This window comes from Balaenoptera borealis (genome assembly GCF_965194805.1).
Source record: "Balaenoptera borealis genome assembly, chromosome: 14".
Lineage (NCBI taxonomy): Eukaryota > Metazoa > Chordata > Mammalia > Artiodactyla > Balaenopteridae > Balaenoptera > Balaenoptera borealis.
In genome coordinates, this window is record NC_138875.1 from 76,237,465 (window position 1) to 76,252,996 (window position 15,532).

Below are 15,532 nucleotides of genomic sequence, written 5' to 3' on the forward strand. Positions count from 1 at the left end.
AAAGAAAGAAAGGAAAGAAAGAAAGAAAAGGAAGGAAGGAGGAAAGAAAGAAAGGAAGAAAGAAAGGAAGGAAGAAAGGAGGAAAGAAAGAAGGAAAGGAGACCCTTTGCCTCTCAGGCAAAGGAATGGGGTTCTTATTAAGGGTATTGGCATCCACAGTAATAATAATGGAGCTTGGTCTCTGTTGTATCAAACATTTTGTCCTTTCCCCATTTATCCTGAAAGCTAACTTTTTTTCAGGTTGTCTCATTTTTACAAGGCACCCTGCTGGGAGGGAAATCCCACATCTGAGGGGTGCATTTCCTGTGATTTGCAGGGGAATGACTCAGATTTTTGCATATTTTTAGGAGAGAGTAATGCACAAGCAAACCTAATGTACAAAGGCCCATCCCACTGTGGACCATTCCAGGCTTTAGTTCCCTCTAGCTGCTCTTCTAGGGTCCTGATTATCTTGCTTCCTCGCTCCTGCTGCTCCACAGAGTGGCCTGCCCCTGCCCCCCCAGCAAGTTCATCCAGTTGAGAGGATGATATTTACATGATTTGAATAATAATTTTGCATAATAGAGGCTCTCATTTAAATGATGTAAATTTCCTCCTGTCCTCTGTCTAGATTATTATGCATCCATTCAGTGAGATCACTTTTTAGGGATGTGATAGAAATATTTACAAAAGACAGAGAATCAAGTGTGGAAGCTTTGATGATTTCTAGCAAAAAATGAAAAAAAAAATGGTTTTGCTTTGTTTTGTTTGATACATTTGAGGGTGGAGGCTGCAGCAGAAGGCATAACCTTTGTATGAGACTCAGTGGATCTTAACGCACTATTTGCCCTGAGTCAGTTGGTGGGGAGTGGGGAAATTGGGGTTGGAGGATCCATCTCAGTCTCTGGATACCTCTTGTGAGATGTACCTGAGGGTTCCCTCCTACCCTCCCCTTCTTCCCTCTCTGTATCTTCTATGTCTTCTGTGGATGCAGACCTGGTGAGTATTTACCTCCTATTCTAATGGAAGGAACAATGAATTTGGGGTTGGGCATAGCTGGTGTATATCTGTCCAGGTTCTTTGGTTGTAAACAACAGAAACCAACTCGGGCTCAATTAAGTCAAAGGCATTAATCAGAAAGCTCAGGATGTAGACTGTGGGAGCAGGGACATCCAGTCAGCTCAGCATGGGTTCCATGCTCACTTCTTGGCTTGGGGTGATGGAGGCATCCCTAACATTTGCAGGCCCCAAGGCAAGAGTGCAAAGGGTGGCCCATATATCATTTATTTGTATTTGAAAATTATACATCAGGCAAATAAACTTAATAAAATATGAGCTATCTTTATACCTTGGCACATATATGGGTTTGAATTTAGAATCTTGGATTCCTGAGAGTCATGCGCCAGAACGTGATGACTCAGGAAGAGCTCATGGCCCACTCTCCCTTCTCTACTAAACTTTGGCTCTATCCCATACCCCAAGGGGCCTCGGGTAGATGCCCAGTCCATGCATCCAAGCTCTGTTTTCTACCCCCAACACACAGCTTTCCCTTGGCCCAGGCAGGTGATGTCAGTGGAAGCAATGGCCTTCTTGGTCCACCTTTCGTGTCCTCACTCTTGACCAGTCAGGGTCCCATCAGGAAACAGCTGGCAGACCCTCATCAGGATAAGGGTTTAATAAAGGGACTATTTATAAAGGTTCGGGCAGGCTGTAGGAAGCCAGGATGGATAGCACAGAACATCAGGGCTAGTATAGCAGAGCTGTAACCACTCCTGCATCCAAAAGACTGGGGAGGGAGTGGTTCTGGAATCCGGGATGGAGAGGACCACATGGGCAGGAGTTGTGGCCTTCAGAGGAGGGTTACAGTCAGTCCTAGTGACCCCACAGGGAGAGAGCCAGTAAAATAAATAATACAATCACATGCTCTTTCTGCCTTCTGATCTCCTGTTGGCACCTCCCATTGGCCACACCCAACTGAAATCCAGAGGGCACAGGAGCCCATTGGTGCCACCCACAGGCTCAGCCTCTGGAGTGTGACACATGTGAGTACAAACAGTAACCTAGACATGATGGTGGATGTTGATGGCTTCCTGCTCTTAGTGCTGGGAAACAATGGGGGGGTGGTGGGATGTGGGGCAAAGGGGAGTGTGCAGACCCCTTTTGAAGATGGGAGCTGCAACCCAGCTCTGGCCAATTATCACCCTCAAGGGTGTGGGCTAGTATTGCCAGGTGCTCTGAGTTTTGACAGCAGCAGGTAATCCAGATTTTGAAGATATGACATTTAAAGATTTAAATGCATTGGCAACTAATTTTAAAAAAGATTTTAAAGCATAGTGCAGGAGATATGGGGATATATGTACATGTATAGCTGATTCACTTTGTTATAAAGCAGACACTAACACACCATTGTAAAGCAATTATACTCCAATAAAGATGTTTTAAAAATAAATAAATAAAGCACAGTGCAGGCCCAATAAATCCCATTCACAAACCAGATTTGGCCTGAAGCTGCTCTAAACAGAAACTAATTTGGGGCTTTTGTCTCCAGTCCAATCCCTAGGAGGGAGAGACTCTATTTGACCTATTTTGGTTCAGTTGTCCCTTGCTTGGTCCAATCAGCCACAGCTGGGGAGGGGTCATGTCCCCACTGCCCACTCAGCTAGGGACAGAAGAGTCTGTCTGAGAGCTGGGCAAGTTCCCTTGAGGGCAGTAATGATTTGTGGATCTATTGCAAGGATTTACTCCTGAATGATCAGGAGGTATGTATTAGTTTCTTTTTGCAGCTGTAACAAATGATCAGAAACTTAGTGGCTTAAAAAACACAGATTTATTATTTCACAGTGCTGGAGGCCAAAAGTCCAAAATGGGCTACAATCAAAGTGTCAGCAGGGCTGTGTTCCTTTCTGGAGCTCAATCCATTTCCTTGCCTTTTCCAGCTTTTTGGAGGACAACTGCATTCCCTGGCTCATGGCTCCTTCCTCTGGCTTCAAAGCCAGTGGTGGCTGGTTGAGTCTTTCTCATGTCACATCACTGACACTGACTCTCCTGCCCTCTTCTTCCACATGTAAAGGACCCTTGTGATTACATTGGGTGCCCCCAGATAATCGAGGAGAATCTCTTTATTTTAAGGTCAGCTGGTTTGCAAACTTAATTCCGTCTGTAACTTTAATTCCCTTGTCATGTGAAGTAACATATTCACAGGTTCCAGGGATTAGGATGTGGACATTTTAGGGGGTCTATTTTTCTGCATATCACAAGGTGGTATCTGCACTTTGCTGGTCATCTGTAAAATGGGGATAATTCTGCCTCCTTCATGGGCTGTGAAAGGGTTCAGATGAGAGCACACCTAGCCCATTCCTTGGAACATAGTAGGCACCCATGTTGGTCCCTTTCCCTTCCCCTTCTTGAGCTATTAGCTTTAATCTGGATAAGCCTCAGTTTCTTCATCTGTTAAATGGCAAAGATACACCAGTCCCACCTACCTCGAAGGGTTGTTCCCTCATTCATTCATTCACCCACTCATTCAGTATTTATTGAGGGCCTATTATGTGCCAGTCACTGTGATAGGTGCTGGGACAGAGCAACAAATAAGGCAGACATGAGGTTTATTTGCAGGTGGAGGAGAAAATAGTAAATAAGGAAATAGATAATCATAATTTCATATAGTAATAGGAGCAAGAAGACAAATAAAATAGGATAAAGGAACAAAAAATAAACAGTGGGGGGGGCAGCGGGATGCTATTTTAAATACAGAGATCAGAAAAAAACATGTCTGAGCCACATGTGAAATGACAGAATGTTTGTTGATTGACTTAATGACATTATGCTGATTTCCAGCTTGATTATGGCAGAAGTAGATAAGCTGATTGGTTTTTTTCTTTTTTAATTTATTTATTTATTTTTGGCTGCATTGGGTCTTCGTTGCTGCGTGCAGCCTTTCTCTAGTTGCGGAGACCGGGGGCTTCTCTTTGTTGTGGTGGGTGGGCTTCTCATTGTGGTGGCTTCTCTTGTTGCAGAGCACGGACTCTAGGCACGTGGGCTTCAGTAGTTGTGGCTTGTGGTCTCTAGAGCGCAGGCTCAGTAGTTGTGGCGCACGGGCTTAGTTGCTCCGCGGCATGTGGGATCTTCCTGGACCAGGGCTCAAACCCGTGTCCCCTGCATTGGCAGACGGATTCTTAACCACTGAGCCACCAGGGAAGCCCGATAAACTGATTGTTGGTAATCTGTGAGAATTACATAAGATTTCTTCCATAAACATTTTACGGTTTTCTGGCTTCCTTTTTCTGTGCTGAATTTTACCATTTTTTAAAGAAGTGACCCAAAGGGCAGATTCATCCATCCTTTTAGAATGGCATGGACATTTCTCTGAATTAGCTCATATTCCTCCTGGAGGGCTCTTAAAGCAGCAGAAAGAGAGACCCTGACAGCCCGGTCCACGCTCTGTCTGTGACCTGCCCTCCATGCTCAGCTGCTGGGAGCCTCGACAGTCTCATTAATGTTGGAAAAGCACTTTGGGTTCCCAGCTGAAAGATACCAAGAAAGGCAGGGCTTAATTATTTTGTTTTTCCCACATCTTCAGTGTGCAGAAAGGCCATCAGAGGCAGCCAGAAACTTCTCCATCGAGAATAAGAGGCTGCAGTTAATGGAGGGAGGAGAGGAGACTGGCAGGGGCAGAGAGAGAGGTGGAGCCCAGAAAAAGTATTTCCTGGCCTCTCGCTGAGGACAGATGGGTCATGTGCTGGTCAGTCCCCTCCCTCCTATGCTTGTGACCCATGTTTCTAGGCTGCCGGTGACATCAGCTTCTTAGGGTCCATTCTGGTCAGACCCATTTCCCTTTTCCATATCAGAACATGGCTCTGTGACCCCACCCCCTCACCCCAGGGGTCTCTAAGTCTTTCTGGGGCGGTCAGTGTAGTCACGAGGAGATGGACACTGGCTGGAGTAGATGATAATAATAGCTTTGAGTTACTGTGCACCAGCTCCCTCACTGACTTCCCACCACAGCCCCCCATGGGAATGATTATCCCCATTTTACAGATGCGGAAACTGAGGCTCAGAGAGGATAAGTGATATGCCTAAGAGAGTGGATGAGCTGGGATTTGAACTCAGCTCTATCTGGATTCAGCATAATCTGTTGGCTCTACTTTCAAAATAAATACCTGCACACTTTTCCCCAACCCCACTGCTGTCACCTGGTCCAGCCACTATTACATCTCAGTAGCCTCTGCCCTGGTCTTCCTGATTATGTCCTCCCCACCACCTTCTACCCTCCAGTCTGTTCTCATCACAGCAGCCCCAGGGACACTAAGTCCTCCTCTGCTCAAAACTCTTCTATGGCTCCCATCTTACCACAGTAAAAGCCCAAAGCCTCACCCTGGCTGACAAGCCCCCTACGTTCCTTCTTTGTCCTCATCTCCTGCTCTTTATCCCTTTGTTCATTGTACTTCAATCACACAGGCCCCCTTGCTCTTCCTTAATCATACCAGGCACACTCCTACCTCAGAGCCTTTGCACAGGCTGTTCCCTCTGCCTAGAATACTCTTCCTCAAAGAGCCACCTAGGCTCATTTCAAGTCTGTGCTCAAAAGTCACCTCACTGACCTTTCTCTGACAACCCTTTAAAAATTGCAATTTTTTCCCCACTACCCCTGATTTCTCCCCCTTTCCTTATTTTTCTTCCTGGCAGTTCTCATTATCTAACACACTCTATCTCTTACTTATTTTTGTCTGTTGTTCACCCTTCCCCTCTAAAACGTCAGCTCCATGAAAGCAAGGTGTTTTGTCCGTCATGCTCTCTGCTGCCTCCCCAGCGTCAAGAACAGTGTCTGTCACACAGTAGGTGCTCAATAAATATTTGTTGAATGAACGACTCCAAAGCTATCATTCTGTCCACCACACATACTGCTTCCCTAGACTGGCTTCCTGTCTGTAAGAATTCCACATCCTTGCCAATACTTGCTATAGTCAGACATTTCAGTTTTCTCCAATGCTTGGGTATAAAATAGTATCTCACTGTGGTTTTCCTGTGCATTTCTTGATATGCCTGGGAACTCAGGTGTCAACATGTCTGAGGAACAATGGAGCTGTGTCCCCCACCTCGGTCAAGTCCAGACCTCCAAAGTAGACCATCTCTCGGGATTTCTTTTTTTTTTTTTAAGAAAGAAATGGAAAATTTTATTTAAGCCAAATTAGAGGATCATAACCTGGGAAGAGCATCTCAGAAATCTCTGAGAACTGTTCCCGGGATTTCTTGATAAAATGGGAAATGGGTCTTTGTTTTGGGTTATAATAAGACAAGTGACTTATGTAAAACAAAAGTTAGCATCTGCTCTGCACACCGGCTTTAATATTTAGGGATAATTTAAACCCAAGGAAAAGGCAGAGTTATTAATAACAGTTGAGGGGAAGTGTGAAGAGAGAGTATGTAAATCTTCAATTGAAAAAGCTACTGTAGTTAGCATCCAAAATAAGACCATACTTAGCATGCCGTTCTGCTCATTTGCAAATTAAGAGATGTATTGTTTTAAAAATAATTAAGTCTAATTTTGCATGTTTGGGAGATGGCTCTCCACTGGCTTAAAAATCTTTATTTATTTGCAATGTTCTGAATATAGTTTAATCTCCAGCGCTAAGCTAAGCGTTTGCTGCTTTATGTACTCTCAAATGCTCACCAAGGCAAAGCTGGTATCGCTAGAGGAATGATGTCTGGGGGCCCCGGAAGTTATATTTTGGGGTCCTCTGTAGACCCCAGAGCACGGATCTTAGCAACCGCTGAGTCCAGTTTTCTTCATTTTACATGTAAGGAAATGGAGGCTCAGAGAGGTGAAGGGACTTGTCAAAGGCCACACAGCAAATCAGTGGCAGAAATAGGATTAGAATGCAAGCCCCTTCCAGCCTCAGTAGTTGTATTTTCCACTAAGATTGTGTGTTCCACACTTCAGTCACATTTTTAACATATCCATGTACTCTCTATACTATTTTCACTTAATGTTTTTCCCTTTAAATCAATTCACTTTAAAAAATGTAAAGGTGTTTATTTAAAAGGAAATCACTGCGCAAGTGTAAATGGAAAATCTTATTACTCAAAAAAATAGAAAATAAATGACAATTAAAACAAGACAAGCAAAATCACGTTATAAAGCTCTAGTAAGGCAACTGTGATTGATACGACAGCAACTCATGTAAAACAAAAGTCGGCATCTGCTCTGCCCATCAGGTTTAGTATTTAGGGATATTTGGGGCTCCTGAGAACTCTGGGCTGAGACTCCCCCTCTCTTTGTTAAAAAGAGGCAATAGCAAGTGTGAGAGTGGCGTACAGAACCTGTGGTACCAACCCGAGACTTCCTCCTTGTCAGGCTCAGGATTGGAAGGGAATGGAAAAGGGATGAATTTCTGCCAAGGTGATTATGTACCATGTAAAATCATCTCAAGCACCACCACAGTTCTCACTTTAGATGAATCTGGATGTGAGAGCTTCTCTCTCTTTCCTTCTTTCTCTCCCCGCTTTGCATTGAGATGAGGCCCAGTAGCAGATGTTGTAATAGGGACAAGGTGGGCACTCAGCCGTTAGCTTGCCACGGTTACCGCGAGACCATGACCATTACCGCGAGACCATGACTATTACCGCGAGACCTCTGGCACGAGAGCCGCAGAGTAGCGGTTAGAGGTCTCCTTCCGCCAACGGTCGTCCTGGCCGGTGGTGGTTCACGCGCGGTAGAGTGCGGTAAGAGGCAGATGGCGGCCTTCTCCCCAGGGTCCTTCAGGCTCTCCGGCCTCAGGGCTGGCGGGTGAGCTGGGGACCCCGGGAAAGGCTGAGGGCTGTGTCCAGCAGAGCTTCAGAGCCCTCGCCACGGCCGCCCTTTGGCTGGGCTCAGGCCTTGAGGCAGCAGTGGACCTCTCCGCCATCCCCGCCTCTGCAACCTAATGGCGGCGGCAGCGGTCTCCATGGGGCGCAGTCTGTGGAGGCCTCAGGAACCGGAGTATACGGACACTGCCATTAAGGTAACAGCTTCAACCAGCTTCAGTCTCTCCGTTCAAATTTCAAAAACTGGTCCAGCTTAGATCAGTTGTCTACCCCTAGGAGGTGGCCAGAGGTCAGGGTTAAGTTGCAAGGACATTGCACATCATTACTTCAGGTCCTCCTCTGTGGTTGTGTTGCAGGAAGGGGGACCCCTTGCAGGGCCGGAGAGTGGGCTCTTGTCTAACACTCGGAAATGAATTGTCTGAGGAGACACGTGTGCTGACAAAGCAAGAGACTTTATTGGGAAGAGGCGCCCAGGCACAGAGCAGCAGGGTGAGGGAACCCAGGAGAACTGCTCTGCCACGTGGCTCGCAGTCTCGGGTTTAATGGTGATGGGGTTAGTTTCCGGGTCGTCTCTGGCCAATCATTCTGACTCAGGGTCCTTCCTGGTGGTGCGCACATCGCTCAGCCAGTATGGATTCCAGCGAGAAGGATTCTGGGAGGTTGGTAGGACATATGGACTGGCGTCTCCTCCTTCCTTTTGACCTTTCCCGAATTCTTCCACTTGGTGGTAGCTTGTTGGTTCCGTGTTCCTCACCGGGACCCCCTGTTGTAAGATAACTCATGCAAGTGGTTACTATCAGGACTGGCCAGGGTGGGCAGTTTTGGTCAGTGGTTCCTCTAACAGTTGGGGCTATTCTCAGAGAAGGGCAATTGGGGTGAGCTGGGAAATAACCCAGCTGGTATTTGCTACAACATGTATTCCTATTGATCCTATACAAATGACTCTATTCAGTTTAAATGAAAAGCCTGAGGGCCAGCTGGGTCCTGGGTGCCTGGCTCCCTCAGTGATAACGGCTGGGCAGGATCTGGGGACCTGCCCCTGAGGGCGCCAGCAGCTGAGATCTGTCTCTTCAGCTGAGCCTGGGCACTGGCAGGAAGACTGAGACTGGGTGCTGGACTAATAATGCTCCCCGGCAGGGTAACCGGCTGGTGCAGGGACCCCCTCCTCTTAGCCAGGGCCTGGACCTCAGAGGGCAAAAGTTGAGCCTCGGGACCTTGCCCTCTCTTGTCAGAACAGAGAATAACTTTTGTTTTGGTGGGGGTTTACAGGAAGATCGTGACCTGACCATGCCCTGATCTCAAGAACAAAGGGTCTGACACCAAAAAGTTTGTAGCAACTAACCACGCCCCTCCCTTACCTTTCCTATAAAAGGGCTTTGCTTAAAGCTTTCAGGGAGTTCGGGGTTTTTAAGGCATGAGCCACCCATCTCCTTGCATGGCCCTGAAATAAACATTTCTCTGCTCTAAACTCCAACGTTTTGGTATTGTTTGGCCTCACTGGTTGTCAGGCACACTAACTTGCGTTCGGTAACAGTAGATGAGGTATAAGGGGAAGCATCAGGTAGAAGCTTTCAGGAACCTTCTTAAAAAGACAACCATTTGGACCCTTTGCTTTTATTTCTTCATCTTTTCCTTTTTCCCGTTGGTTGGAATTTGGTTGTGATGGCTGGAATTAGGCAGCCATAATGGACAATGAAGTGACCATGAGAGTGGAGTCTAGTGGAGCAACAAGGTGAGCCTGGCCTCTTGAGCCTCTGGATTTAGTGCTTGATTAATTGATTGATTTGTAAAAGAGAAATGAGCTTCCATCTTGTTAAAGTTCCTGTTACGTTGGGTCTTTGCTGTTCATAGTCAAAGTTCATTCTAATACAAAAGGAGAACGAGTGAACTCTGGATTACTAACTAGACGACCTGGATTCTAGTCCCATTTCTCCAATTCGTATTCTATGCAAATTTGGGGGTGAAAAAATAGGCTCTACTTTACAATCCTCAGCTTTCATTTTAAGCTTCCAATGGGCTTCACCCCTTGGGAACTCTCAGTTCTGCTCAGAAGTGCCGGGTATTTCTATTCTGAGGCAGTGATGTGGGCAGGGTACCCAGGGAAGGAGCAGGGTGGGGACTGGTTCCTGCCTGAGTCTATCTTAGATGTCACCCTGTTGAGTAGGCGATCGAGGTAAAATTGGGACCCGGGGGTGTGAGAGCATTCTGTGTTAGAGGGATAGCAGTCCTTGATAGCTGCTAAAAGGCATCACACAGGGAGCACGTCTGTCCTTGAACTGCCTTATCTTTTTCCTTCTGAACCACACCAAGCATGTATCCATAAATGCATAAACAGCCCATTCTTCTCTTCCCCTCATAACATCCTCAGCAGCTGCACAGTTGTTATGTATTTTAAATAAAGCATTTAAAACCTCTCAGAATTTAGCAACAATCACCATGGATACTCATCACTGAAATCCTTTGTTACCATGGCAACATTCCACCCTTTAACCCCACCCCCCGCCCCACCCCCATCTTGCCTGTTTACCCTGAAACTGACACATTGGTTATGGTGAATGATAGGAAAAAAATTTGAGAGGAACTTCACTTCCAAGGGCATAGAAGCGTGAAATATCTTGCCAGAAAATAGGTATTTTTCCATTATTGTAATAAGTATGTTTCATTCTCCTATTTCATCACGGATAAATGACTGCTATTGTGCAGGGGAGAGGAAGATCAGTGATGAATTAAAGCTAAAACGATCCCTTTGTCATATCCTGTAGGTGATTTTTAATAGCTGTTCTTGCTATATTGAAAACGTGGTCAATAGCCATCCTGGAGTATTAAACCATTGATACCATTTGACCCACTTCTTGCAGTTTTCAAAAACACTCCAAGACAACACTTTAGAAGGAACAAACAATCTTTCCAAAGCTCTCACAGCAGCCTTTATGGAATGGTAAGAAAGGAGAAACAACCCCATGCCTGATGTTCGGGGAGTGGTTCCGCTAAGCAATCAGAGTGTAAAGCAGCGTGATCTTTTGTAGCATTTACGAATGACACATAGGCTGTGGCTGTATGTACATTTGCTGGTTCAGAGAAATAATGTTGAGCAAATGGAGCAAAATACAGTTGATCCCATGATTATAGGCAAGTGCTCTGAGAATGTTTGTATGCTCCCTAAACAACACTGGGGAGAATTTGGAGATTCTGAACTCCCTTTGTGTCAGCGACCTTTTTAAGAAACTGAGTATGCCTTGGACCATCTCCCCAGAAAAATCCCCAGACACACAACATTTTACATATAATTCTAGGAGACTCGTTGGTCCCTTGATGTCCATCAAGGGTCACCCCCCGACACCAAGGTCCGTCACCTCCCCGTTTAGAGCATCATGTTCATTTAGATCAATCCTGGCCATTAAGTTATTTAATTCCATTAAAAAGCCAAACGCAAACTAAAACATGTTTGGAGATTTCGGATATACTACTTATTTGCTGTCTCTTCCCCCCACTAGAATGTAAGATCCATGAAGGCAAGGGTTTTTCAAGGTCCTGTTTACTGTCTGTATCTCCAGTACCTAGGACAGTGTCTGTTCTGGGAATACTACTCAGTATTTCTTGAAATTATTTAACAGTATGTCCAAATGCAAAGTATTATTATTAGAATCATGACTGTATGGGAAGCATCCATGTTATTGCATGTTGTTGTAAACTATTCATTTACATTGCTGTACAGTACGATATTCCATTGTGTAAATATACCACAGTTTGTTCATTCATACTGCTATTGGTGGGCATTTGGGTTGTTTCCAGTTTCTTTGTTTTGATTTTTTGTTATTATGAATAGCACAACCTTGAACACTCTAGCACATGTCTTTTAGTGAACAAATGGATGCGTTTCTCTTTGGAATATGCCTAGGAATGGAACTGCTAGATTACAGTGTATATGTATGTTTAGTCCTAATAGATATTGCCAAACAGTTTTCCAAACTGGTTGTACCAGTTTGCACTCCTGTTCAGGTAACTCTGCATGTCTCTCCATCTGTAAGTCTATTGCATCATTCCATGGCCCTGTATTCCCTGTAAAGCCACTTGTGGACATAATCACCGCTTTTTCTGACCCCCTCAGTGCAGTTTCTTTCTTTGTTTTGAACAGTTTCATCTCCGCCCATATGATTTAGCTCTTGAGAAAGCTCTTCTTTCTCTCCCAGTTCCCTTGAAATCGATGCTAATGTTTGTTGAATACGTGAGTGACTGATTCAAATCTTCTGGAACAAATCCCAAATGTTTGCTCTCCCATGTTTATTTTTGGACCATGTGTTAAGAAGAAAACTCTGAGCCATTTGAAAATACTGAATTAAAAGCACATTGCCAGCTGAAAATGACCGCATTGCTCTGACACTCAGATTATGCCATAATTGCTGCCAATCAGGAAAAAGATCTGCCCCTGGTATACTAGGACCAAAGGTAATTTCTGGAATCTGCTTCCAGAATGGGGTTGGGATGTCACATGGAATTCCAGTAACCTGCCAAGGTGAGCTGTGAGGTTTGTTTCTATTATCTGTTATTTCCCAGAGATTAAATGTTTCACTCATTGTGGGCCACAGCAGGCTTTGATCTTGTCTTCAAAGAACATGGGAGTGGGAGGAAAAACACAGAACCATACCGAGTGCCTAGCATAGGGAAAGCCCCAGGTTAGATGCAGTCTCCTTAATTTAATCCAATTCCACAATAATACCAACATTCTCTTCTCCAGTTCCCTCTCAGAGAATAGCATCTTCATTCACCTAGTTGACAAAGCCAGAAACTTAGGAGCTATCCTTGATGGCCCTCTCTCTCTCTTCCCCATATCCAATCCATCACCAAACCCTGCAGTTCCTACTTCTGAATATATCTCAAACCTTCCACTCTCTCCACCCCCACTGCCACCATCCTGGTCCAAACTATGGCCATCTCCTGCTGGAACCACTGCCAGCAGGATCCGAGCTGCACTTGTGCTTCCACTCCCATCGCCTACAGCCTCTTCTCCTCCCAAAGACCAGAGTGAGCTTTGAAACTCACTCTGCTTAAAATCCTTCAGTGAGTCCCTGTAGCAGATGTTGTGGGTGCCCTGCTCATATCCGCTTGGCACACTCCATTTTTGGGCATGCAGACCTGAGAGCTTCCAACAGCCGCACCTAAGATTCGTAGGTGAGGGCTTCTTCTGGCTATTTACAGGGCAGGCTAGAAGTGCCAGGAGTTAGCACCCCTCCCTTCTCCTGGAGCATGTATCAACCCACAACTGGTGATAGTTGGGGGATAACAATAAGATCCCAGATCCCTTGCTCCTTGGTTGAGGATACATTGAGTGGGGATTTGAGCTCTGTTACCCCAATGGCAGTCTGCTCAGTGATGCACTTTTATTTGCTTCCTTCCATTGCCTTCCCCTCTCCTCTCCCAGTGCTTCCTGAGGCCACCTCCCCAAGTAATTTATTTGCACTCACATTTTTGTGTCAGGGTCAGCTGTTGGAGGAGGTCATTGAGAGGACGTGACCACTGGTTGGTGGTCCCAGGCAATCAGAGGCTCCTCACCCCCTTCCCCAACCTTGCAGTGTACATTCTGCCCACTGTTCCTGCAGTGAGAGCCATTCTCAAGGACAGCCCAGCCTTGAGAGAGTAGGTGTGATTGAGACCGGTCTGGACAGTATATATAACTGAGCCCAGTTGTGGCCTCTATATAAACGTTTCAGACTCTCGCAGGCAGGTGTGGAGATCTTCCCCAAGACATGCCTCGGAAGTAAGTTCCCTTGCTTGTTAAAACTGCCACCTACCAGCCTGAATGCTGTGTCCTCCCAAAATTTGTATGTTGAAATCCTAATCCAAGATGTGACAGTATTTGGAGGTGGGGCCTTTGGGAGGTGATTAGGTTAGTGGGGCCCTCGTGACAGGATTAGTGTCCTTATAAGGAGAGGGAGAGATAAGAGGTCTCTCTCTGTGCACACACCCAGGAAAGGCCATGGGAGGACAGAAGCAGGGAGAGGGTCCTCATCAAGAACTCCACCATGCTGGCACCCTGAACTCAGACTTCCAGCCTCCAGCACTGTGAGAAATAAGCGTTTGTTGTTTAAGCAGCCTAGTCTATGGTATTCTGTTAGAGCAGGAATTCAAAAGGCATGGATTTGTCCTCCAAGGAACTCACAGTCCTATTCACCTCCAAGGACTAAGATAAGGGCTGTAAAAAGACCTGCAAACACCCAGTTGTTCACTAACTTACGACTGGATCAAGAGAAAGTGTTATCTATCTATACAATGGAATATTATTCAGCCATAACAAGGAATGAAATATTGATTTGTGCTACAACATGGATGCATCTTGAAAACATGCTAAGTGAAAGAAGTCAGTCATGAAAGACCACATATTGTATGATCCCATTTATATGAGATGTCCAGAATAGGCAAATCCATCAAGACAGAAAGTAGATGAGTGGTTGCTAGGGGCTAGGAGGAGAAAAAGGAATGGAGAGTGACTGCTCACTGGGTAGAGGTTTCCTTTTGGGGTGATGAAAGAGTTTTGGAACTAGATAGTGGAGATGGTTGCATAACATTGTGAACGTCATTGACTTGAACCCTTTAAAATGGTTAATTTTATGCTAGATGAATTTTATTAAAAAAAGAAAAAAGGCCTGTGAAGAGAAGAATGATCCCTCATGGGGATTATTCCAGCTAATGCCAGAGACCTTTGCTGCTGGTGCCTAGTTCCATGTCTCATGAGGGGCCGCTGTGTTGCCCAGTTCCGGGGACGCCATTTACATGGTATTTATTCTACACGAGTGGCACCCCTTAGAGTTGTGAGACGTGGCAGCTCCGCTTTTGCGGTCAGAAATGGATCTGATGTGCTGGAGTCCCCAAGCCTGTGGCTTTCTTCTCTGGCCAAAAGGCTCAGGAACACAGCTCTGATGATCCTGACTCCAATTAGGAAAGCAGCGTTAGAGACTGGAGCACAGGTGCCTGTATGTGGCTGGTGAGAGTCCCCAGGCAACCCCGGAAGGATGGCTTCTTCGCTCCCTACAGAATCTCTATCCCAGGGTTGTTGGGCTCGTTCAAAGGGCAGAGTGAGGAGTGCTTGGTAATTGCATTGAGCCAGGGAGCTTGCTTCCCAGTTACTGGGCATTTGAATTTATTTGATGTGGGAAAAGTGTCTGCACTGCTGAACTGCCTCTAAGCTGCAGTGGGAACAGAGAGAGCACAGGCTCCGCACTAAGATGGACTGGAAGCCAACCAGAGACACCCCTCTGTTTCTCTTGGTGTTAGCCATTCCCTCCTGGGCACAGCGGGGCCAGACGGGCACTTCAGATTAATCACTCTTGGGACTTCCCTGGTGGCGCAGTGGTAAAGAATCCGCCTGCCAATGCAGGGGACACGGATTTGAGCCCTGGTCCGAGAAGAAGCCTGTGTGCCACAACTACTGAGCCTGCGCTCTAGAGCCCGCGAGCCACAACTACCGAGCCCGTGTGCCACAACTACTGAGGCCTGCACACCTAGAGCCTGTGCTCTGCAACAAGAGAAGCCACCGCAATGAGAAGCCCATGCACTGCAACAAAGAGTAGCCCCTGCTGGCCACAACTAGAGAAAGCCCACGCGCAGCAATGGAGACCCAGTGCAGCCAAATATAAATAACTAAAATAAATAAATTTATTAAAAAAATCACTCGTATCAAACTGTCATTGATGTGTGATAATGCTAAAAAGAATCAGCTTTATGGAGGTGTGATTTCCGTGTAACAGTGCACCCA